A 19,950-nucleotide genomic window follows, 5' to 3' on the forward strand; every position below is an offset into this window, starting at 1 on the left:
CTCACATTTCCGTATAAACCAGTGGACCCTAATTCCAGTCGCGCGTAACGTCGAACGACCCGTCTGAAAAAAAATTACTGCGACACGAGGACTTCCAAAGAGGTCACCCATCCGAGTACTACTCTCACCCAAGCACACTTAACTGCGGAGTTCTGATGGGATCCGGTGCATTAGTGCTGGAATGATTGCACCTGTTTAATTTCGCGCTGCAAATACATAAACTCATTCCCCTTTCGTCCCCCTCCCGTCATTTGTTTCCTTGTCCGTGCGCACTGTAGCTCCCGTTCTCGTTCTAATATCAAGTAAAATGCTACAGCACCGTGACTCATATTTGCGAATAAACCTGAGGACCATAATTCAAATCGCGTGTAATGTCGAAAGAATCATCTGCAACAAAATGGGTACAACACGAGGACTTCCTAAGAAAATGGGTGAAATATAAGGACTTCGCAGGAGGTCACCCATCCTAGTGCTACTCTCGCCCAAGCACCCTTAACTTGCGGAGTTCTGATAAAATCCGTTGCATTGGTGCTGGTATGATTGCTCATGTTTCATTCTGCGCTGCAAATACATACACTTTTTCTCCCTCCATCCCCCCTCCCATAATTTGTTTCCTTGTGCGTGCACTTTGCATCTCTCCTTCTCGTTCTAATATCGATTAAAATACCCTTGTTTCTTGACTCACATTTGCGTATAAACCAGTGGACCCTAGTTCCAGTCGCGCGTAACGTCGAACGACCCGTCTGAAAAGAAAAATTAGTGTGACACGAGTACTTCCCAGGAGGTCACCCATCCGAGTACGACTCTCGCCCAAGCACACTTAACTGCGGAGTTCTGATGGGATCCGGTGCATTAGTGCTGGTATGATCGCACCTGTTTAATTTTGCGCTGCAAATACATAAACTACTTCTCCTTTCTTCCCCCTCCCGTCATTTGTTTCCTTGTGCGTGCGCACTGCACCTCTCGTTCTCGTTCAAATATCAAGTAACATGCCACAGCGTCGTGACTCACATTTGCGAATAAATCTGCAGACCATAATTAAAGTCGCGCGTAACGTCGCACGACACATCTGAAAAAAAGAAAATGGGTGCAACACGAGAACTTCCCATGAGGTAACCCATCATTGTACTACTTTCGTCAAAGCACACTTAACTGCGGAGTTCTGATGGGATCCGGTGCATTTGTGCTGGTGTGACCGCACCTGTTTAATTTCGTGCTGAAAATACATACACTCCTTCTTCCCTCCCCCCTCCCATCATTTGTTTCCTTGTGCGTTCACACTGCACCTCTCCTTCTCGTTCTAATATCGATTAAAATGCCCCTGATTCTTGACTCACATTTCCGTATAAACAAGCGGACCATAGTTCCAGTCGCTCGTAACGTCGAACGACCCATCTAAAAAAAATTGTTGCGATACGAGGACTTCCCAAGAGGTCACCCATCCGAGTACTATTCTCTCCCAAGCACACTTAACTGCAGAGTTCTGATGGGATCCAGTGCATTAGCGCTGGTATGATGCCACTTGTTTAATTTTGCGCTTCAATTACATACACTCCTTCTCTTTTCTTCCTCATCCCGTCATTTGTTTCCTTGTGCATGCGCACTGCACCTCCCGTACTCGTTCTAATATCAAGTAAAATGCCACGGCGCCGTGACTCACATTTGCGAATAAACCTACGGACCATAAATCAAGTCGCGCGTAACGTCGAAAGAATCATATGCAAAAAGACGGGTGCAACATGAGGACCTCCCAAGAAAATGGGTGAAATATAAGGACTTCGCAGGAGGTCACCCATCCGAGTACTTTTCTCGCCCAAGCACCCTTAACTGCGGAGTTCTGATAGAATCCGTTGCATTAGTGCTGGTATGATCCCACATGTTTCATTCTGCACTGCAAATACATTCACTCTTTCTCCTTCTATCCCCCCTCCCGTCATTTGTTTCCTTGTGCGTGCACTCTGCATCTCTCTTTCACATTCTAATATCAAGTAATATGACCCGGCACCGTGACTCACCTTTGCAAATGAACCAGCGGTTTATAATTCCATTCACGCGTAACGTCGAACAATCCATCCTAAAAAAATAGGTGCAACACGTGGGCTTCCCAAGGGGTCACCCATCCGAGTACTACTTTCGCCCAAGCACACTTCACTGCGGAGTTCTGATGGGATCTGGAGCTTTAGTGCTGGTATGATCGCACCTGTTTAATTTCGCGCTGCAAATACATACACTCCTTCTCCTTTCTTCCCCCTCCCGTCATTTGTTTCCTTGTGCGTTCACACTTCACCTCTCATTCTCGTTCAAATATCGATTAAAATGCCCCTGCTTCTTGACTCACATTTGCGTATAAACCAGCGGACCCTAGTTCCAGACGCGGGTAACGTCGAGCGACCCGTCTGAAAAAAAATTGGTGCGACACGAGGACTTCCCAGGAGGTCACCCATCCGAGTACTAATCTCGCCCAATCACACTTCACTGCGGAGTTCTGATGGGATCCGGTGCATTAGTGCTGGTATGATCGCACCTCTTTAATTTTGTGCTGCAAATACATAAACTCATTCCCCTTTTTTCCCCCTCCCGTCATTTGTTTCCTTGTGCGTGCGCACTACACCTCCCGTTCTCGTTCAAATATCAAGTAAAATGCTATAGCGCCGTGACTCACATTTGCGAATAAACCTGAGGACCATAATTCAAGTTGCGCGTAACGTCGAAAGAATCATCTGCAAAAAAATAGGTGCAACACAAGAACTTCACAAGTGGCGACCAATCCGAGTACTACTCTCGCCCAAGCACACTTAACTGCGGAGTTCTGATGGGATCCAGTGCATTAGTGCTGGTATGATGCCACTTGTTTAATTTTGTGCTGCAAATACATAAACTCATTCCCCTTTTTTCCCCCTCCCGTCATTTGTTTCCTTGTGCGTGCGCACTACACCTCCCGTTCTCGTTCAAATATCAAGTAAAATGCTATAGCGCCGTGACTCACATTTGCGAATAAACCTGAGGACCATAATTCAAGTTGCGCGTAACGTCGAAAGAATCATCTGCAAAAAAATGGGTGCAACACAAGAACTTCACAAGTGGCGACCAATCCGAGTACTACTCTCGCCCAAGCACACTTAACTGCGGAGTTCTGATGGGATCCAGTGCATTAGTGCTGGTATGATGCCACTTGTTTAATTTTGCACTTCAACTACATACACTCCTTCTCTTTTCTTCCTCATCCCGTCATTTGTTTCCTTGTGCGTGCGCATTGCACCTCCCGTACTCGTTCTAATATCAAGTAAAATGCCACGGCGCCGTGACTCATATTTGCGAATAAACCTGCGGACCATAAATCAAGTCGCGTGTAACGTCAAAAGAATCATCTGCAAAAAGATGGGTGCAACACGAGGACCTCCCAAGAAAATGGGTGAAATATAAAGACTTCGCAGGAGGTCACCCATCCGAGTACTTTTCTCGCCCAAGCACCCTTAACTGCGGAGTTCTAATAGAATCCGTTGCATTAGTGCTGGTATGATCCCTCATGTTTCATTCTGCACTGCAAATACATTCACTCTGTCTCCTTCCATCCCCCCTCCCGTCATTTGTTTCCTTGTGCGTGCACTCTGCATCTCTCTTTCTCGTTCTAATATCAAGTAATATGCCCCGGCATCGTGACTCACCTTTGCAAATGAACCAGCGGTTTATAATTCCATTCGCGCGTAACATCAAACAACCCATCCGAAAAAATATAGGTGCAACACGAGGGCTTCCCAGGTGGTCACCCATCCGAGTACTACTCTCGCCCAAGCACGCTTAGCTGTGGAGTTCTGATGGGATCCAGAGCTTTAGTGCTGGTATGATCGCACCTGTTTAATTTTGCGCTGCAATTACATACACTCCTTCTCCTTTCTTCCCCCTCCCGTCATTTGTTTCCTTGTGCGTTCACACTTCACCTCTCGTTCTCGTTCTAATATCGATTAAAATGCCCCTGCTTCTTGACTCACATTTGCGTATAAACCAGCGGACCCTAGTTCCAGACGCGCGTAACGTCGAACGACCCGTCTGAAAAAAAATTGGTGCGACACAAGGACTTCACAAGAAAATGGGTGAAATATAAGGACTTCGCAGGTGGTAACCCATGCTAGTACAACTCTCGCCCAAGCTCCCTTACCTACGGAGTTCTGATAGAATCCGTTGCATTAGTGCTAGTATGATCGCACTTGTTTCATTTCGTGCTGAAAATACATACACTCATTCTCCTTCTCCTTCCCTCCCCCTCCCACCAATTGTTTCCTTGTGCGTTCACACTGCACCGCTCCTTCTCGTTCTAATATCGATTAAAATGCCCGTGCTTTTTGACTCACATTTGCGTATAAACTAGCGGACCCTAGTTCCAGTCGCGCGTAACGTCGAACGACCCGTCTGAAAAAAAATTAGTGCGACACGAGGACTTCCCAGGAGGTCACCCATCCTAGTACTACTCTCGCCCAAGCACACTTAACTACGGAGTTCTGATGGGATCCGGTTCATTAGTGCTGGTATGATCGCACCCATTTAATTCTGCGCTGCAAATACATAAACTCCTTCTCCTTTCTTTTCCCTCCCGTCATTTGTTTCCTTGTGCGTGCGCACTGCACCTCCCGTGCTCATTCTAATATCAAGTAAAATGCTACGGTGCCGTGACTCACATTTGCGAATAAACCTGAGGACCATAATTCAAGTCGCGCGTATCGTCGAAAGAATCATCTGCAAAAAAATGGGTGCAACACGAGGACTTCCTGAGAAAATGGGTGAAATATAAGGACTTCGCTAGATGTCACCCATCCTAGTGCTACTCTCGCCCAAGCACCCTTAACTTGCGGAGTCTTGATAGAATCCGTTGCATTGGTGCTGGTATGATTGCTCATGTTTCATTCTGCGCTACAAATACATACACTTTTTCTCCCTCCATCCCCCCTCCCGTCATTTGTTTCCTTGTGCGTGCACTCTGCATCTCTCCTTCTCGTTCTAATATCGATTAAAATGCCCCTGCTTCTTGACTCACATTTGCGTATAAACCAGTGGACCCTAGTTCTAGTCGCGCGTAACGTCGAACGACTCGTCTGAAAAAAAAAATTAGTGTGACACGAGGACTTCGCAGGAGGTCACCCATCCAAGTACTACTCTCGCCCAAGCACACTTATCTGCGGAGTTCATATGGGATCTGTTGCATTAGTGCTGGTATGATCGCACCAGTTTAATTTCGCGCTGCAAATACATAAACTCCTTCTCCTTTCTTCCCCCTCCCGTCATTTGTTTCCTTGTGCGTGCGCACTGCACCTCTCGTTCTCGTTCAAATATCAAGTAAAATGCCACGGCGCCGTGACTCACATTTGCGAATAAATCTGCGGACCATAATTAAGGTCGCGCGTAAGGTCGAACGACACATCTGAAAAAAAGAAAATGGGTGCAACACGAGAACTTCCCAGGAGGTAACCCATCATTGTACTACTTTCGCCAAAGCACACTTAACTGCGGAGTTCTGATGGGATCTGGTGCATTTGTGCTGGTGTGACCGCACCTGTTTAATTTCGTGCTGAAAATACATACACTCCTTCTTCCCTCCCCCCCTCCCATCATTTGTTTCCTTGTGCGTTCACATTGCACCTCTCCTTCTCGTCTTAATATCGATTAAAATGCCCCTGATTCTTGACTCACATTTGCGTATAAACCAGCGGACCATAGTTCCAGTCGCGCATAACGTCGAATGACCCATCTGAAATAAAATTGTTGCGATACGAGGACTTCCCAAGAGGTCACCCATCCGAGTACTACACTCGCCCAAGCACGCTTAACTGCAGAGTTCTCATGGGATCCAGTGCATTAGTGCTGGTATGATGCCACTTCTTTAATTTTGCGCTTCAAATACATACACTCCTTCTCTTTTCTTCCTCCTCCCGTCATTTGTTTCCTTGTGCGTGCGTAATGCACCTCCCGTACTCGTTCTAATATCAAGTAAAATGCCACGGCGCCGTGACTCACATTTGCGAATAAACCTGAGGACCATAATTCAAGTCGCGCGTAACGTCGAAAGAATCATCTGCAAAAAAATGGGTGCAACACGAGGACTTCACAAGAAAATGGGTGAAATATAAGGACTTCGCAGGAGGTAACCCATGCTATTACTACTCTCGCCCAAGCACCCTTACCTACGGAGTTCTGATAGAATCCGTTGCATTAGTGCTGGTATGATTGCACCTGTTTCATTTCTTGCTGAAAATACATACACTCCTTCTCCTTCCTTCCCCCTTCCATCAATTGTTTCCTTGTGCGTTCACACTGCACCTCTCCTTCTCGTTCTAATAGCGATTAAAATGCCCCTGCTTCTTGACTCACATTTGCGTATAAACCAGCGGATCCTAGTTCTAGTCGCGCGTAACGTCGAACGACCCGTCTGAAAAAAAATTGGTGAGACACGAGGACTTCCCAGGAGATCATCAATCCGAGTACTACTCTCGCCAAAGCACACTTAACTGCGGAGTTTTGACGGGAACCGGTGCATTAGTGCTGGTATGATCGCACCCGTTTAATTCCGCACTGCAAATACATAAACTCCTTCTCCTTTCTTCCCCCTCCCGTCATTTGTTTCCTTGTGCGTGCGCACTGCACCTCCCGTACTCCTTCTAATATAAAGTAAAATGCTAGGGTGCCGTGACTCACATTTGCGAATAAACCTGAGGACCATAATTCAAGTCGCGCGTATCGTCGAAAGAATCATCTGCAAAAAAATGGGTGCAACACGAGGACTTCCTAAGAAAATGGGTGAAATATAAGGAATTCGCATGAGGTCACCCATCCTAGTGCTACTCTCGCCCAAGCACCCTTAACTTGTGGAGTTCTGATAGAATCCGTTGCATTGGTGCTGGTATGATTGCTCATGTTTCATTCTGCGCTGCACATACATACACATTTTCTCCCTCCATCCCCCCTCCCTTCATTTGTTTCCTTCTGCGTGCACTCTGCATCTCTCCTTCTCGTTCTAATAACGATTAAAATGCCCCTGCTTCATGACTCACATTTGCGTATAAACCAGTGGACCCTTGTTCCAGTCGCGCGTAACGTCGAACGACCCGTCTAAAAAAAAAATTAGTGCGACACAAGGACTTCGCAGGAGGTCACCCATCCGAGTACTACTCTCGCCCAAGCACCCTTAACTGCGAAGTTCTGATGTGATCCTGTGCATTAGTGCTGGTATGATCGCACCTGTTTAATTTTGCGCTGCAAATACATAAATTCCTTCCCCTTTCTTCCCCCTCCCGTCATTTGTTTCCTTGTGCGTGCGCACTGCACCTCTCGTTCTCGTTCAAATATCAAGTAAAATGCCACGGCGCCGTAACTCACATTAGCGAATAAATCTGCGGACCATAATTAAAGTTGCGCGTAACGTCGAACGACACATCTGAAAAAAAGAAAATGGTGCAACACGAGAACTTCCCAGGAGGTAACCCATCATTGTACTACTTTCGCCAAAGCACACTTAACTGCAGAGTTCTGATGGGATCCGGTGCATTTGTGCTGGTGTGACCGCACCTGTTTAATTTCGTGCCGAAAATACATACACTCCTTCTTCCCTCCCCCCCTCCCATCATTTGTTTCCTTGTGCGTTCACACTGCACATCTCATTCTCGTTCTAATATCGATTAAAATGCCCCTGATTCTTGACTCACATTTGCATATAAACCAGCGGACCATAGTTTCAGTCGCGCGTAACGTCGAACGACCCATCTGAAAAAAGATTGTTGCGATACGAGGACTTTCCAAGAGGTCACCCATCCGAGTATTACTCTCGCCCAAGCACACTTAAGTGTAGAGTTCTGATGGGATCCAGTGCATTAGTGCGGGTATGATGCCACTTGTTTAATTTTGCGCTTCAAATACATACACTCTTTCTCTTTTCTTCCTCCTCCCGTCATTTGTTTCCTTGTGCGTGCGCACTGCACCTCCCGTACTCCTTCTAATATCAAGTAAAATGACACGGCGCCGTGACTCACATTTGCGAATAAACCTGCGAACCATAAATCAAGTCGCCCGTAACGTCGAAAGAATCATCTGCAAAAAGATGGGTGCAACACGAAGATCTCCCAAGAAAATGGGTGAAATATAAGGACTTCGCAGGAGGTCACCCATCCGAGTACTTTTCTCGCCCAAGCACCCTTAACTGCGGAGTTCTGATAGAATCCGTTGCATTAGTGCTGGTATGATCCCTCATGTTTCATTCCGCACTGCAAATACATACATTCTTTCTCATTCCATTCCCCCTCCCGTTATTTGTTTTCTTGTGCGTGCACTCTGCATCTCTCTTTCTCGTTCTAATATCAAGTAATATGCCCCGGCACCGTGACTCACCTTTGCAAATGAACCAGCGGTTTATAATTCCATTCGCGCGTAACGTCTAACAACCCATCCGAAAAAAAATAGGTGCAACACGAGGGCTTCCCAGGTGGTCACCCATCCGAGTACTACCCTCGCCCAAGCACACTTGACTGCGGAGTTCTGATGGGATCCGGAGCTTTAGTGCTGGTATGATCGCACCTATTTAATTTTCCGCTGTAAATACATACACTCCTTCTCCTTTCTTCCCCCTCCCATCATTTGTGGCGTTCACACTTCACCTCTCATTCTCGTTCTAATAGCGATTAAAATGCCCCTGCTTCTTGACTCACATTTGCGTATAATCCAGCGGACCCTAGTTCCAGACGCGCGTAACGTCGAACAACCCGTCTGAAAAAAAAATTGGTGCGACATGAGGACTTCCCATGAGGTCACCCATCCGAGTACTAATCTCGCCCAAGCACACTTAACTGCGGAGTTCTGATGGGATCCGGTGCATTAGTGCTGGTATGATCGCACCGGTTTAATTTCGCGCTGCAAATACATAAACTCCTTCTCCTTTCTTCCCCCTCCCGTCATTTGTTTCCTTGTGCGTGCGCACTGCATCTCTCGTTCTCGTTTAAATATCAAGTAAAATGCCACAGCACCGTAACTAACATTTGCAAATAAATTTGTGGACCATACTTAAAGTCGCGCGTAACGTCGAACGGCACATCTGAAAAAAAGAAAATGGGTGCAACACGAGGACTTCACAAGAAAATGGGTGAAATATAAGGACTTCGCAGGAGGTAACCCACGCTAGTACTACTCTAGCCCAAGCACCCTTACCTACGGAGTTCTGATAGAATCCGTTGCATTAGTGCTGGTATGATCGCACCTGTTTCATCTCGTGCTGAAAATACATACACTCCTTCTCCTTCCCTCCCCCTCCCATCAATTGTTTCCTTGTGCGTTCACACTGCACCTCTCCTTCTCGTTCTAATATCGATTAAAATGGCCCTGCTTCTTGACTCACATTTGCGTATAAACCAGCGGACCCCAGTTCCAGTCGTGCGTAACGTCGAACGACCCGTCTGAAAAAAAATTTGTGCGACACGAGGACTTTTCAGGAGGTCACCCATGCGAGTACTACTCTCGCCCAAGCACACTTAACTGCGGAGTTCTGATGAGATCCGGTGCATTAGTGCTGGTATGATCGCACTCGTTTAATTCCGCACTGCAAATACATAAACTCCTTCTCCTTTCTTCCCCCTCCCGTCATTTGTTTCCTTGTGCGTGCGCACTGCACCTCCCGTGCTCGTTCTAATATCAAGTAAAATGCTACAGTGCCGTAACTCACATTTGCGAATAAACCTGACGACCATAATTCAAGTCGCGCGTATCGTCGAAAGAATCATCTGCAAAAAAATGGGTGCAACACGAGGACTTCCTAAGAAAATTGGTGAAATATAAGGACTTTGCAGGAGGTCACCCATCCTAGTGCTACTCTCGCCCAAGCACCCTTAACTTGCGGAGTTTTGATAGAATCCGTCGCATTGGTGCTGGTATGATTGCTCATGTTTCATTCTGCGCTGCAAATACATACACTTTTTCTCCCTCCATCCCCCCTCCCATCATTTGTTTCCTTGTGCGTGCACTCTGCATCTCTCCTTCTCGTTCTAATATCGATTAAAATGCCCCTGCTTCTTGACTCACATTTGCAGAGTTCTGATGGGATCCGGTGCATTAGTGCTGGTATGATCGCACCAAATTAATTTCGCGCTGCATATAGATAAATTCCTTCCCCTTTCTTCCCCCTCCTCTCATTTGTTTCCTTGTGCGTGCGCACTGCACCTCTCGTTCTCATTCAAATATCAAGTAAAATGCCACGGCGCCGTGACTCACATTTGCGAAAAAATCTCCGGACCATAATTAAAGTCGCGCGTAACGTCGAACAGCACATCTGAAAAAAAGAAAACGGGTGTAACACAAGAACGTCCCAGGAGGTAACCCATCATTGTACTACTTTCGCCAAAGCACACTTAACTGCGGAGTTATGATGGGATTCGGTGCATTTTTGCTGGTATGATCGCACTTGTTTAATTTTGCGCTGCAAATACATAAACTCCTTTTCCTTTCTTCCCCCTCCCGTCATTTGTTTCCTTGTGCGTGCGCACTGCACCTCTCGTTCTCGTTCAAATATAACGTAAAATGCCATGGTGCCGTGACTCACATTTGCGAATAAATCTGCGGATCATAGTTAAAGTCGCGCGTAACGTCGAACGACACATCTGAAAAAAAGAAAATGGGTGCAACACGAGGACTTCACAAGAAAATTGGTGAAATATAAGGACTTCGCAGGAGGTAACCCACGCTAGTACTACTCTCGCGCAAGCACCCTTACCTACGGAGTTCTGATAGAATCCGTTGCATTAGTGCTGGTATGATCGCACCTGTTTCATTTCGTGCTGAAAATACATACACTCCTTCTCCTTCCCTCCCCCTCCCATCAATTGTTTCCTTGTGCGTTCACACTGCACCTCTCCTTCTCGTTCTAATATCGATTAAAATGGCCCTGCTTCTTGACTCACATTTACGTATAAACCAGCAGACCCCAGTTCCAGTCGCGCGTAACGTCGAACGACCCGTCTGAGAAAAAATTTGTGCGACACGAGGACTTCCCAGGATGTCACCCACGCGAGTACTACTCTCTCCCAAGCACACTTAACTGCGGAGTTCTGATGAGATCCGGTGCATTAGTGCTGGTATGATCGCACTCGTTTAATTTCGCGCTGCAAATACATAAACTCCTTCTCCTTTCTTCCCCCTCCCGTCATTTGTTTCCTTGTGCGTGCGCACTGCACCTCTCATTCTCGTTCAAATATCAAGTAAAATGCCACGGCGCCGTGACTCACATTTGCGAATAAATCTGCGGACCATAATTAAAGTCGCGCGTAACGTCGAACGGCACATGTGAAAAAAAAAATGGGTGTAACACGAGAACTTCCCAGGAGGTAAACCATCATTGTACTACTTTCGCCAAAGCACACATAACTGCGGAGTTCTGATGGGATTCGGTGCATTTATGCTGGTATGATCGCACCTGTTTAATTTCGCGCTGCAAATACATAAACTCCTTCTCCTTTCTTCCCCCTCCAGTCATTTGTTTCCTTGTGACTGCACCTCTCGTTCTAGTTCAAATATCAGGTAAAATGCCACGGTGTCGTGACTCACATTTGCAAATAAATCTGCGGACCATAATTAAAGTCGCGCGTAACGTCGAACGGCACATCTGAAAAAAAGAAAATGGGTGCAACACGAGAACCTCCCAGGAGGTAACCCATCATTGTACTACTTTCGCCAAAGCACACTTAACTGCGGAGTTCTGATGGGATCCGGTGAATTTGTGTTGGTGTGACCTCACCTGTTTAATTTCATGCTGAAAATACATACACTCCTTCTTCCCTCCCCCCCTCCCATCATTTGTTTCTTTGTGCGTTCACACTGCACCTCTCATTCTCGTTCTAATATCGATTAAAATGCCCCTGATTCTTGACTCACATTTGCGTATAAACCAGCGGACCATAGTTCCAGTCGCGCGTAACGTCGAACGACCCATCGAAAAAAAATTGTTGCGATACGAGGACTTCCCAAGAGGTCACCCATCCGAGTACTACTCTTGCCAAAGCAGACTTAACTGCAGAGTTCTGATAGGATCCAGTGCATTAGTGCTGGTATGATGCCACTTGTTTAATTTTGCGCTTCAAATACATACACTCATTCTCTTTTCTTCCTCATCCGTCATTTGTTTCCTTGTGCGTGCGCACTGCACCTCCCGTACTCGTTCTAATATCAAGTAAAATGCCATGGAGCCGTGACTCACATTTGCAAATAAACCTGCGGACCATAAATCAAGTCGCGCGTAACGTCGAAAGAATCATCTGCAAAAAGACGGGTGCAACACGAGGACCTCCCAAGAAAATGGGTGAAATATAAGGACTTCGCAGGAGGTCACCCATCCGAGTACTTTTCTCGCCCAAGCACCCTTAACTGCGGAGTTCTGATAGAATCTGTTGCATTAGTGCTGGTATGATCCCTCATGTTTCATTCTGCACTGCAAATACATACACTCTTTCTCCTTCCATCCCCCCTCCCGTCATTTGTTTCCTTGTGCGTGCGCACTGCACCTCTCGTTTTCGTTCAAATATCAAGTAAAATGCCACGGCGCCGTGACTCACCTTTGCAAATGACCCAGCGGTTTATAATTCCATTCGTGCGTAACGTCGAACAACCCATCTGAAAAAAAATAGGTGCAACACGAGGGCTTCCCAGGTGGTCACCGATCCGAGTACTACTCTCGCCCAAGCACTCTTAACTGCGGAGTTCTGATGGGATCCGGGGCTGTAGTGCTGGTATGATCGCACCTGTTTAATTTCGCACTGCAAATACATACACTCCTCCTTTCTTCCCCCTCCCGTCATTTGTTTTTTTGTGCGTTCACACTTCACCTCTCATTCTCATTCCAATATCGATTAAAATGCCCCTCCTTCTTGACTCACATTTGCGTATAAACCAGCGGACCCTAATTCCAGACGCGCGTAACGTCGAACAACCCGTCTGAAAAAAAATTGGTGCAACACGAGGACTACCCAAGAGGTCACCCATCCGAGTACTAATCTCACCCAAGCACACTTCACTGCGGAGTTCTGATGGGATCCGGTGCATTAGTGCTAGTATGATCGCACCTGTTTAATTTCGTGCTGCAAATACATAAACTCATTCCCCTTTCTTCCCCCTCCCGTCATTTGTTTCCTTGTGCGTGCGCACTGCACCTCCTGTTCTCGTTCTAATATCAAGTAAAATGCTACAGCGCCGTGACTCACATTTGCGAATAAACTTGAGGACCATAATTCAAGTCGCGTGTAACATCGAAAGAATCATCAGCAAAAAAATGGGTGCAACACGAGGACTTCGCAAGAAAATGGGTGAAATATAAGGACTTCCCAGGAGGTAAGCCATGCTAGTACTACTCTCGCCAAAGCACCCTTACCTACGGAGTTCTGATAGAATCCGTTGTATTAGTGCTGGTATGGTCGCAGCTGTTTAATTTTGCGCTGCAAATACATAAACTCTTTCTCCTTTCTTTCCCCTCCCGTAATTTGTTTCCTTGTGCGTGCGCACTGCACCTCCCGTTCTCGTTCTAATATCAAGTAAAATGGTACAGCGCCGTGACTCACATTTGCGAATAAACCTGAGGACCATAATTCAAGTCGCGCGTAACGTCGAAAGAATCATCTGCAAAAAAATGGGTGCAATACGAGGACTTCAAAAGAAAATGGGTGAAATATAAGGACTTCCCAGGAGGTAACCCATGCTAGTACTACTCTCGCCCAAGCACCCTTACCTACGGAGTTCTGATAGAATCCGATGCGTTAGTGCTGGTATGATCGCACCTGTTTCATTCCGCGCTGTAAATACATACACTCCTTCTCTTTTCTTCCTCCTCCCGTTATTTGTTTCCTTGTGCGTGCGCACTGCACCTCCCGTGCTCGTTCTAATATCAAGTAAAATGCTACGGTGCCGTGACTCACATTTGTGAATAAACCTGAGGATCATAATTCAAGTCGCGCGTATCGTCGAAAGAATCATCTGCAAAAAAATGGGTGCAACACGAGGACTTCATAGGAAAATGGGTGAAATATAAGGACTTTGCAGGAGGTCACCCATCCTAGTGCTTCTCTCGCCCAAGCACCCTTAACTTGCGGAGTTCTGATAGAATCCGTTGCATTGGTGCTGGTATGATTGCCATGTTTCATTCTGCGCTGCAAATACATACACTTTTTCTCCCTCCATCCCCCCTCTCGTCATTTATTTCCTTGTGCGTGCACTCTGCATCTCTTTTTCTCGTTCTAATATCAATTAAAATGCCCCTGCTTCTTGACTCACATTTGCGTATAAACCAGCGGACCCTAGTTCTAGTCGCACGTAACGTCGAACGACCCGTCTGAAAAAAAATTGGTGCGACACGAGAACTTCCCAGGATGTAACCCATCCGAGTACTACTCTCGCCCAAGCACACTTAACTGCGGAGTTCTGATGGGATCCGGTGCATTAGTGCTGGTATGATCGCACCAGTTTAATTTCCCGCTGAAAATACATAAACTCCTTCTCCTTTCTTCCCCCTCCCGTCATTTGTTTCCTTGTGCGTGCGCACTTCACCTCCCGTGCTCGTTCTAATATCAAGTAAAATGCTACAGTGCTGTGACTCACATTTGCGAATAAACCTGAGGACCATAATTCAAGTCGCGCGTATCGTCGAAAGAATCATCTGCAAAAAAATGGGTGCAACACGAGGACTTCCTAAGAAAATGGGTGAAATATAAGGACTTCGCCGGAGGTCACCCATCCTAGTGCTACTCTCGCCCAAGCACCCTTAACTTGCGGAGTTCTGATAGAATCCGTTGCATTGGTGCTGGTATGATTGCTCATGTTTCATTCTGCGCTGCAAATACATACACTTTTTCTCCCTTCATCCCCCCTCCCGTCATTTGTTTCCTTGTGCGTGCACTCTGCATCTCTCCTTCTCGTTCTAATATCGATTAAAATGCCCCCGCTTCTTGACTCACATTTGCGTATGAACCAGGGGACCCTAGTTCCAGTCGCGCGACCCGTCTAAAAAAAAAATTAGTGCAACACGAGGACTTCCCAAGAGGTCACCCATCCGAGTACTACTCTTGCCAAAGCAGACTTAACTGCAGAGTTCTGATAGGATCCAGTGCATTAGTGCTGGTATGATGCCACTTGTTTAATTTTGCGCTTCAAATACATACACTCATTCTCTTTTCTTCCTCATCCGTCATTTGTTTCCTTGTGCGTGCGCACTGCACCTCCCGTACTCGTTCTAATATCAAGTAAAATGCCACGGCGCCGTGACTCACATTTGCGAATAAACCTGCGGACCATAAATCAAGTCGCGCGTAACGTCGAAAGAATCATCTGCAAAAAGATGGGTGCAACACGAGGACCTCCCAAGAAAATGGGTGAAATATAAGGACTTCGCAGGAGGTCACCCATCCGAGTACTTTTCTCGCCCAAGCACCCTTAACTGCGGAGTTCTGATAGAATCCGTTGCATTAGTGCTGGTATGATCCCTCATGTTTCATTCTGCACTGCAAATACATACACTCTTTCTCCTCCCATCCCCCCTCCCGTCATTTGTTTCCTTGTGCGTGCACTCTGCATCTCTCTTTCTCGTTCTAATATCAAGTAATATGCCCCGGCACCGTGACTCACCTTTGCAAATGAACCAGCAGGTTTATAATTCCATTCGCGCGTAACGTAGAACAACCCATCCGAAAAAAAATAGGTGCAACACAAGGGCTTCCCAGGTGGTCACCCATCCGAGTACTACCCTGGCCCAAGCGCACTTAACTGCGGAGTTTTGATGGGATCCGTAGCTTTAGTGCTTGTATGATCGCACCTGTTTAATTTCGCGCTGCAAATACATACACTCCTTCTCCTTTCTTCCCCCTCCCGTCATTTGTTTCCTTGTGCGTTCACACTTCACCTCTCATTCTCGTTCTAATATCGATTAAAATGCCCCTGCTTCTTGACTCACATTTGCGTATAAACCAGCGGACCCTAGTTCCAGACGCGCGTAACGTCGAACAACCCGTCTGAAAAAAAATTGGTGCGACATGAGGACTTCCTAGGAGGTCACCCATCCGAGTACTAATATCGCCCAAGCACACTTAACTGCGGAGTTCTAATGGGATCCGGTGCATTAGTGCTGTTATGATCGCACCTGTTTAATTTTGCGCTGCAAATACATAAACTCATTCTCCTTTCTTCCCCCTCCCGCCATTTGTTTCCTTGTGCGTGCGTACTGCACCTCCCGTGCTCGTTCTAATATCAAGTAAAATGCTACGGTGCCGTGACTCACATTTACGAATAAACCTGAGGACCATAATTCAAGTCCAGCATATCGTCGAAAGAATCATCTGCAAAAAAATGGGTGCAACACGAGGACTTCCTAAGAAAATGGGTGAAATATAAGGACTTCGTAGGAGGTAACCCATGCTAGTACTACTCTCGCCCAGGCACCCCTAACTTGCGGAGTTCTGATAGAATCCGTTGCAGTGGTGCTGGTATGATCGCACCTGTTTCATTCTGCCCTGCAAATACATACAGTTTTTCTCCCTCCATCCCCCCTCCCGTCATTTGTTTCCTTGTGCGTTCACACTGCACCTCTCCTTCTCGTTCTAATATCGATTAAAATGCCCCTGCTTCTTGACTCACATTTGCGTATAAACCAGCGGACCCTTGTTACAGTCGCGCGTAAAGTCGAAGGACCCGTCTGAAAAAAAATTGGTGCGACACAAGGACATCCCAAGAGGTCACCCATCCGAGTACTAATCTAGCCCAAGCACACTTAACTGCGGAGTTCTGACGGGATCCGGTGCATTAGTACTGGTATGATCGCACCTGCTTAATTTCGCGCTGCAAATACATAAACTCCTTCTCCTTTCTTCCCCCTCCCGTCATTTGTTTCCTTGTGCGTGCGCACTGCACCTCTCGTTCTCGTTCAAATGTCATGTAAAATGCCACGGCGCCTTGACTCACATTTGCGAATAAATCTGCGGACCATAATTAAAGTCGTGCGTAACGTCGAATGGCACATCTGAAAAAAAGAAAATGAGTGCAACACGAGGACTTCACAAGAAAATGGGTGAAATATAAGGACTTCGCAGGAGGTAACCCATGCTAGTACTACTCTCGCCCAAGCACCCTTACCTACGGAGTTCCGATAGAATCCATTGCATTAGTGCTGGTATGATCGCACCTGTTTCATTTCGCGCTGCAAATACATACACTCATTCTCCTTTCTTCCCCCTCCCGTCATTTATTTCCTTGTGCGTGCGCACTGCACCTCTCGTTCTCGTTCAAATATCAAGTAAAATGCCACGGCGCTGTGACTCACATTTGCGAATAAATCTGCGGACCATAATTAAAGTCGCGCGTAACGTCGAACGGCACATCTGAAAAAAAGAAAATGGGTGCAACACGAGAACTTCCCAGGAGGTAACCCATCATTGTACTACTTTCGCCAAAGCACACTTAACTGCGGAGTTCTGATGGGATCCGGTGCATTTGTGCTGGTGTGACAGCACCTGTTTAATTTCGTGCCGAAAATACATACACTCCTTCTTCCCTCCCCCCCTCCAATCATTTGTTTCCTTGTGCGTTCACACTGCACCTCTCCTTCTCGTTCTAATATCGATTAAAATGCCCCTGATTCTTGACTCACATTTGCGTATAAACCAGCGGACCATAGTTCCAGTCGCGCGTAACGTCGAACAACCCATCTGAAAAAAAATTGTTGCAATATGAGGACTTCCCAAGAGGTCACCCATCCGAGTACTACTCTCGCCCAAGCACACTTGACTGCAGAGTTCTGATGGGATCCAGTGCATTAGTGCGGGTATGATGCCACTTGTTTAATTTTGCGCTTCAAATACATACACTCTTTCTCTTTTCTTCCTCATCCCGTCATTTGTTTCCTTGTGCGTGCGCACTACACCTCTTGTACTCCTTCTAATATCAAGTAAAATGCCACGGCGCCGTGACTCACATTTACGAATAAACCTGCGGACTATAAATCAAGTCGCCCGTAACGTCGAAAGAATCATCTACAAAAAGATGGGTGCAACACGAGGATCTCTCAAGAAAATGGGTGAAATATAAGGACTTCCCAAGAGGTCACCCATCCGAGTACTACTCTCGCCCAGGCACACTTAACTGCGGAGTTCTGATGGAATCCGCTGCATTAGTGATGGTATGATCGCACCTGTTTAATCTGCACTGCAAATACATACACTCTTTCTCCTCCCATCCCCCCTCCCGTCATTCGTTTCCTTGTGCGTGCACTCTGCATCTCTTTTTCTCGTTCTAATATCAAGTAAAATGCCCAAGCATCGTGACTCACCTTTGCGAATGAACCAGCGGTTTATAATTGCATTCGCGCGTAACGTCGAGCGACCCATCCGAAAAAAAATGGGTGCAACATGAGGACTTCCCAGGAGGTCACCATAAATCAAGTCGCGCGTAACGTCGAAAGAATCATCTGCAATAAGATGGGTGCAACACGAGGACCTCCCAAGAAAATGGGTGAAATATAAGGACTTCGAAGGAGGTCACCCATCCGAGTACTTTTCTCGCCCAAGCACCCTTGACTGCGGAGTTCTGATAGAATCCTTTGCATTAGTGCTGGTATGATCCCTCATGTTTCATTTTGCACTGCAAATACATACACTCTTTCTCCTCCCATCCCCCCTCCTGTCATTTGTTTCCTTGTGCGTGCACTCTGCATCTCTCTTTCTCGTTCTAATATCAAGTAATATGCCCCGACACCGTGACTCACCTTTGCAAATGAACCAGCAGTTTATAATTCCATTCGCGCGTAACGTCGAACAACCCATCCGAAAAAAATAGGTGCAACACGAGGGCTTCCCAAGTGGTCACCCATCCGAGTACTACTCTCGCCCAAGCACACTCAACTGCGGAGTTCTGATGGGATCCGGGGCTTTAGTGATGGTATGATCGCACCTGTTTAATTTCGCACTGCAAATACATACACTCCTTCTCCTTTCTTCCCCCTCCGGTCATTTGTTTCCTTGTGCGTTCACACTTCACCTCTCATTCTCGTTCTAATATCGATTAAAATGTCTCTGCTTCTTGACTCACATTTGCGTATAAACCAGCGGACCCTAATTCCAGTCGCGCGTAACGTCGAACGACCCGTCTAAAAAAATATTGGTGCGACATGAGGACTTCCAAAGAGGTCACCCATCCGAGTACTACTCTCGCCCAAGCACACTTAACTGCGGAGTTCTGATGGGATCGGGTGCATTAGTGCTGGAATGATTGCACCTGTTTAATTTCGCGCTGCCAATACATAAACTCATTCCCCTTTCGTCCCCCTCCCGTCATTTGTTTCCTTGTGCGTGCGCACTGTAGCTCCCGTTCTCGTTCTAATATCAAGTAAAATGCTACAGCGCCGTGACTCACATTTGCGAATAAACCTGAGGACCATAATTCAAGTCGCGCGTAATGTCGAAAGAATCATCTGCAAAAAAATGGGTACAACACGAGGACTTCCTAAGAAAATGGGTGAAATATAAGGACTTCGCAGGAGGTCACCCATCCTAGCGCTACTCTCGCCCAAGCACCCTTAACTTGCGGAGTTCTGATAGAATCCGTTGCATTGGTGCTGGTATGATTGCTCATGTTTCATTCTGCGCTGCAAATACATACACTTTTTCTCCCTCCATCCCCCCTCCCGTCATTTGTTTCCTTGTGCGTGCACTCTGCATCTCTCCTTCTCGTTCTAATATCGATTATAATGCCCCTGTTTCTTGACTCACATTTGCGTATAAACCAGTGGACCCTAGTTCCAGTCGCGCGTAACGTCGAACGACCCGTCTGAAAAGAAAAATTAGTGCGACAGGAGGACCTCCCTGGAGGTCACCCATCCGAGTACGACTCTCGCCCAAGGACACTTAACTGCGGAGTTCTGATGGGATCCGGTGCATTAGTGCTGGTATGATCGCACCTGTT

The 19,950-nt window shown here is 46.7% G+C and overlaps 7 non-coding genes and 27 pseudogenes across 7 annotated transcripts; all 34 read right to left on the reverse strand.

Moving 5' to 3' along the window:
* Positions 1 to 74: 74 nt before the first annotated feature.
* On the reverse strand, positions 75 to 193 carry LOC148249873 (5S ribosomal RNA; annotated as a pseudogene).
* A 563-nt stretch (positions 194 to 756) lies between these two features.
* On the reverse strand, positions 757 to 875 carry LOC148249874 (5S ribosomal RNA; annotated as a pseudogene).
* A 209-nt stretch (positions 876 to 1,084) lies between these two features.
* Positions 1,085 to 1,203, reverse strand: LOC148249875 (5S ribosomal RNA; annotated as a pseudogene).
* Positions 1,204 to 1,405: 202 nt separating this feature from the next.
* On the reverse strand, positions 1,406 to 1,523 carry LOC148249876 (5S ribosomal RNA; annotated as a pseudogene).
* Positions 1,524 to 1,759: 236 nt separating this feature from the next.
* LOC148249877 (5S ribosomal RNA) lies at positions 1,760 to 1,878 on the reverse strand (annotated as a pseudogene).
* A 205-nt stretch (positions 1,879 to 2,083) lies between these two features.
* LOC148249878 (5S ribosomal RNA) lies at positions 2,084 to 2,202 on the reverse strand (annotated as a pseudogene).
* Positions 2,203 to 2,407: 205 nt separating this feature from the next.
* LOC148249879 (5S ribosomal RNA) lies at positions 2,408 to 2,526 on the reverse strand. The gene has a single exon (XR_015815317.1). It is a non-coding gene; the product is annotated as a 5S ribosomal RNA (ribosomal RNA).
* Positions 2,527 to 2,731: 205 nt separating this feature from the next.
* Positions 2,732 to 2,850, reverse strand: LOC148249880 (5S ribosomal RNA; annotated as a pseudogene).
* Positions 2,851 to 3,734: 884 nt separating this feature from the next.
* LOC148249881 (5S ribosomal RNA) lies at positions 3,735 to 3,853 on the reverse strand. The gene has a single exon (XR_015814391.1). It is a non-coding gene; the product is annotated as a 5S ribosomal RNA (ribosomal RNA).
* Positions 3,854 to 4,418: 565 nt separating this feature from the next.
* LOC148249882 (5S ribosomal RNA) lies at positions 4,419 to 4,537 on the reverse strand. The gene has a single exon (XR_015814487.1). It is a non-coding gene; the product is annotated as a 5S ribosomal RNA (ribosomal RNA).
* Positions 4,538 to 5,100: 563 nt separating this feature from the next.
* LOC148249883 (5S ribosomal RNA) lies at positions 5,101 to 5,219 on the reverse strand (annotated as a pseudogene).
* Positions 5,220 to 5,428: 209 nt separating this feature from the next.
* Positions 5,429 to 5,547, reverse strand: LOC148249884 (5S ribosomal RNA; annotated as a pseudogene).
* A 204-nt stretch (positions 5,548 to 5,751) lies between these two features.
* On the reverse strand, positions 5,752 to 5,869 carry LOC148249885 (5S ribosomal RNA; annotated as a pseudogene).
* A 1,241-nt stretch (positions 5,870 to 7,110) lies between these two features.
* On the reverse strand, positions 7,111 to 7,229 carry LOC148249886 (5S ribosomal RNA; annotated as a pseudogene).
* Positions 7,230 to 7,437: 208 nt separating this feature from the next.
* On the reverse strand, positions 7,438 to 7,556 carry LOC148249887 (5S ribosomal RNA; annotated as a pseudogene).
* An 883-nt stretch (positions 7,557 to 8,439) lies between these two features.
* On the reverse strand, positions 8,440 to 8,558 carry LOC148249888 (5S ribosomal RNA). The gene has a single exon (XR_015814508.1). It is a non-coding gene; the product is annotated as a 5S ribosomal RNA (ribosomal RNA).
* Positions 8,559 to 8,757: 199 nt separating this feature from the next.
* Positions 8,758 to 8,876, reverse strand: LOC148249889 (5S ribosomal RNA). Its single transcript, XR_015815089.1, has one exon. It is a non-coding gene; the product is annotated as a 5S ribosomal RNA (ribosomal RNA).
* Positions 8,877 to 9,439: 563 nt separating this feature from the next.
* On the reverse strand, positions 9,440 to 9,558 carry LOC148249890 (5S ribosomal RNA; annotated as a pseudogene).
* A 1,436-nt stretch (positions 9,559 to 10,994) lies between these two features.
* Positions 10,995 to 11,113, reverse strand: LOC148249891 (5S ribosomal RNA; annotated as a pseudogene).
* Positions 11,114 to 11,320: 207 nt separating this feature from the next.
* LOC148249892 (5S ribosomal RNA) lies at positions 11,321 to 11,439 on the reverse strand (annotated as a pseudogene).
* A 202-nt stretch (positions 11,440 to 11,641) lies between these two features.
* On the reverse strand, positions 11,642 to 11,760 carry LOC148249893 (5S ribosomal RNA; annotated as a pseudogene).
* An 881-nt stretch (positions 11,761 to 12,641) lies between these two features.
* On the reverse strand, positions 12,642 to 12,760 carry LOC148249894 (5S ribosomal RNA). The gene has a single exon (XR_015815375.1). It is a non-coding gene; the product is annotated as a 5S ribosomal RNA (ribosomal RNA).
* Positions 12,761 to 12,962: 202 nt separating this feature from the next.
* On the reverse strand, positions 12,963 to 13,081 carry LOC148249895 (5S ribosomal RNA; annotated as a pseudogene).
* A 589-nt stretch (positions 13,082 to 13,670) lies between these two features.
* LOC148249896 (5S ribosomal RNA) lies at positions 13,671 to 13,789 on the reverse strand (annotated as a pseudogene).
* Positions 13,790 to 14,349: 560 nt separating this feature from the next.
* LOC148249897 (5S ribosomal RNA) lies at positions 14,350 to 14,468 on the reverse strand. The gene has a single exon (XR_015814356.1). It is a non-coding gene; the product is annotated as a 5S ribosomal RNA (ribosomal RNA).
* A 1,229-nt stretch (positions 14,469 to 15,697) lies between these two features.
* LOC148249898 (5S ribosomal RNA) lies at positions 15,698 to 15,816 on the reverse strand (annotated as a pseudogene).
* A 205-nt stretch (positions 15,817 to 16,021) lies between these two features.
* LOC148249899 (5S ribosomal RNA) lies at positions 16,022 to 16,140 on the reverse strand (annotated as a pseudogene).
* Positions 16,141 to 16,701: 561 nt separating this feature from the next.
* Positions 16,702 to 16,820, reverse strand: LOC148249900 (5S ribosomal RNA; annotated as a pseudogene).
* Positions 16,821 to 17,387: 567 nt separating this feature from the next.
* LOC148249901 (5S ribosomal RNA) lies at positions 17,388 to 17,506 on the reverse strand (annotated as a pseudogene).
* A 204-nt stretch (positions 17,507 to 17,710) lies between these two features.
* Positions 17,711 to 17,828, reverse strand: LOC148249902 (5S ribosomal RNA; annotated as a pseudogene).
* Positions 17,829 to 18,064: 236 nt separating this feature from the next.
* Positions 18,065 to 18,183, reverse strand: LOC148249903 (5S ribosomal RNA; annotated as a pseudogene).
* Positions 18,184 to 18,822: 639 nt separating this feature from the next.
* LOC148249904 (5S ribosomal RNA) lies at positions 18,823 to 18,941 on the reverse strand (annotated as a pseudogene).
* A 205-nt stretch (positions 18,942 to 19,146) lies between these two features.
* Positions 19,147 to 19,265, reverse strand: LOC148249905 (5S ribosomal RNA; annotated as a pseudogene).
* Positions 19,266 to 19,828: 563 nt separating this feature from the next.
* LOC148249906 (5S ribosomal RNA) lies at positions 19,829 to 19,947 on the reverse strand (annotated as a pseudogene).
* Between the last annotated feature and the right edge of the window lie 3 nt (positions 19,948 to 19,950).

The sequence above is a fragment of the Carica papaya genome, chromosome 8 (assembly GCF_054855325.1).
Source record: "Carica papaya isolate Zhongbai chromosome 8, ASM5485532v1, whole genome shotgun sequence".
Classification (NCBI taxonomy): Eukaryota; Viridiplantae; Streptophyta; class Magnoliopsida; order Brassicales; family Caricaceae; genus Carica; species Carica papaya.